The following is a 3,644-nucleotide window of genomic DNA, read 5'->3' as shown; positions in this document are numbered from 1 at the left end:
TTCTTAGCAAATTCTGTTAATTTAGGGAAATTTATTTAATCTCTCCAAACCTCTTTTTCTATATGAAAAAATGAAGATAAAAGTATAAATATGTTACAGGTTATTGGTGAAGATGGGAAATATGTGTAGGACATTATTATTTGCTATTATTATTATTACATCTTCTGCAGATTACCATTTCCAGGCCTTTAATAACTGGTTACTATTGCTTAAATATTTACTCTGAACTACTAAAACTTTGAGTTTATTTACCTTGGTATAATTTCAAACTAGAGGTTTGTTTAACCCTCTATTTTCTTTTTGTTTGTTATAGATTTTTTAATGGATTTTTCCGAAGAGAGGGTCGTGCTAACCTGCATTGGCCTTCAATTTGAGATTCTCCTGCCTCCACTTTCCAAATGCTAGGATTACAGGTATATGCCACTACAACCTGTGTGCCCCTTTTTAAGATACTATTTCTTTTAGTATAAGAACTTGTGTGGGGGTGGGGGAGATGAAACAATATGAGCATCTTCATTCCTGTGGCTGATTCCATCCTCATGCCTACTATTACTTTCAGAGGTTAGTGCTTTTGTTAGTTTGGGGAGTTTTAAGGCATGACATGGGTTGAGTCCATTCTTTCCCCATTTTAATACTTACTCTTCTACTTCTATAGATATCAATCTCACTTCCCTTCAGATGACCCATGTTTAGTGATTATTAAACATTCTATTTTTCTCTATTCTTATGTAATCTCACATAGGCATATAATACAATACAATACAAATTGTGTTTACAGCATTTTAATCTCAGTTTTATAATCAAGATGTTCTCATTCATTCTTTTTCTTACCTTTATTTTCCTCTCTCATTAAGCAATATCATAGGCAAATAATTCTGGCTCAAGGGAATGAGCCAGAATTATTATCCATCTTTACAATAAAAATGTTAATGTTCCTTTTTTCTCTTTCTCTCATTCTCTCTTTTTCTTTCCCATCTTTCTTTCTCTTCCTCTCCCTTTCTTCTTTCTCTTTCTTTCACCTTCTCTATTGTTCTCTCTTTCTTTTTTCTTCCTCCCTTTTTCCCTTTCTTTCTTTTTCTTCCTTCCTTTCTTTCTTTCTTTCTTTCTTTCTTTCTTTCTTTCTTTCTTTCTTTCTTTCTTTCTTTCTTGCTTGCTTGCTTGCTTGCTTGCTTTCATTCATTTCTCTCTAAATATGGGGAGATCATTGCAATCCCAGCATTTGGGAGTCTTACGAAGAATTTGTGGGATCTGCATGTTTCTTATAAATTCAATTTGAATTCAAAGCATCTTGGACAAGTTCATAATGACTTAAACCATCCTATCTCTAAGGCTTAAAATGGAAGTATGTAGAACACCTTTTGAAAAGTATCATGTAAAACTTACTGGGAAAAAAAGTGCTGACATTTGTTCTGAGCAGTTGTCTTATAGCCTGTATATCATAGCACTTTGAAAATTTTGATTGAGTCCATTTCTTAGTTCTATTTATGTATCTTATAGTGCAGTTGCACATTTATTTGCTCTCTCCTGGCAAAGCAAAACTAAATAGCAGAGCAGTCTTGAGATCTAATCTTCCATACGCTATATGCTATCTTATGAAAATAATATCTCTGAACCTCTAAATTTAGATTCGTACCTGAAACACTAACCTCTGCAAAATGGGGGAGGGATACATTTACTTTACTTTTTCTGTGTATTTGAAGCCAAACTGTAATACTGTATTTAAAAAACACTTCTAGTATTTTACTCTTGCACTCCAGCAAGAAAATAGGAGTTCAAAGTAGTATTAAAAAGCTTCTCATGCATTCAAGAGAAATGATCATTTTAGAACTTAAAAACAAACAATGTTTATGTTGACTGAAAACAGAAAACTCTAAAATTATACAGGATGGGATTGCTTTCCAAAGCCATTTTGCAATTCGTGACAAATTTGCACTTTTGTGATTTAGTGGCAGGATCCTAATTGTAAATATAGTCATCTTTCTTATTCCAATGTTCTTTTAATAGTAACAATACTGGTAAGCTTTATTATTCTTCAGCCCTTGAATCCCAACCATGGAATAAAATAGCATAGTATGTAGTTAATGGATATGATGTCACCCTGTATACAGGCAAGCCAGTAGGTAACGTAAATTGAAATATCTTGAATTATTTTTAAATAAAAGTTCTTGTTCCATGGCCAACATCACAAAAACAATTTTTGGAAGTTATAAAAATCAAAACCAAACAGCCCTTTTCCGCTGGTGCTTTTCAAAAATGATCTTTTTTTTCTTACCTGATGATGTGACACAGTTGCTGAGTTTCATGTCTGATTGTCTTTATTTCACACTGATAATACGTGTTTCTATATTAACCAAGAGAAAGCTTGCTACTCAAAATGAGAACATTCTCTGAAGATGCTGCAAACAAAGTATTACTAAGGAGCTGAGAAAAAGGTTGTGTGACCTTTTACTGTTTGAGCCACAACTGGGCGCATGTCGGCACCAGGTAAGTGATAATTTGTTAGCATGTCTGCTAGCATTTTGAGATAAAGTTTCCAAGCTTGTTTCAGTAAACAAGTCCTTCCAATCTAATGTTACTGACTAGAATAACTCAAATTACTTTAAACTTTGCAATACAAAATCATATTTGAACATTTTGGGATATCCTTTTATTTAAAAAAATGGATATACATTGAGATTAGTGGGTATGAGAACGATAAGAAGTTGTCCCAAATTAAGCAAAGATGAATGCATTACATCACTTTAGTAATTCATTTCTTTTTTTCCCATTTTTTTTATTGTGAAAATACTGTACAGAGGGGTTACAATTACATGGGCAAGATAATGAGTACATTTCTTATCAAGCATTGTAGCCTCCTCCTTTGTTTCCCCTTCCCATCCCTTCCCATCCTCCCCCCCCACCCTCACCCCCAATCCTCCCCGCCCCTGCCCCCGCCCCCCCCACCGAAGTTGTAAAGTTCGTTTACGACATAACGACTTGTACGTAATTCATTTCTTTAGTACATTCTGCCCTATTATTGTTACACCCTCTTGTCTTTCCTACTAGTAATGTCTCCTTCCCCCATCTTTATGCTCTCATAAATGGATCATGGAGAGACATTACTTATGACAGTATACCCACACAATGCAATGTCTTCACAATAACAGTGTAAGTCTATTACTTTTGCAATTGCTGACATTTAGTTAATCGAATCTTAGCAGTCAAAACTCCTTAGAGGGCCAATCTGCTGGCTGAATTCTAGAGGAGAAATGTGAGATTCAAGACAGATCAGACAAGAAGAGAAAGCTTATCTTGCCAGGTTAGAGGGAACACACAATACAGTATTTTAGTGATGACCTATCCTAAATAATAATTTGAAAAATATTTAACTTTTCAAAATTATACTTAGGAAGGTCTTGTCAAAAAAAAGTCATCCAGATGAGAACATTTCTGAGAATGGAATGGTTTGATTTTAATAATTGTGTCACGACAACAGGAGTTAACTCACTAGTCCTTGGTACATGCTGAAGCATACACTCATCCAAGGAAGAAAATATTAATGACCTACAAGAGGAATTTGAAACTATCTTGTCTATCTCCAAATGTTCCTCCTCCTCCTGCTCCTCCTCCTCCTCTTCCTCCTCCTCCTCCTCCTCCTCCTCCTC

This window comes from Dipodomys ordii, unplaced genomic scaffold, assembly GCF_000151885.1.
Source record: "Dipodomys ordii isolate 6190 unplaced genomic scaffold, Dord_2.0 Scaffold138, whole genome shotgun sequence".
Taxonomy (NCBI): Eukaryota; Metazoa; Chordata; class Mammalia; order Rodentia; family Heteromyidae; genus Dipodomys; species Dipodomys ordii.
Note: the sequence above shows the minus strand (reverse complement) of the source record.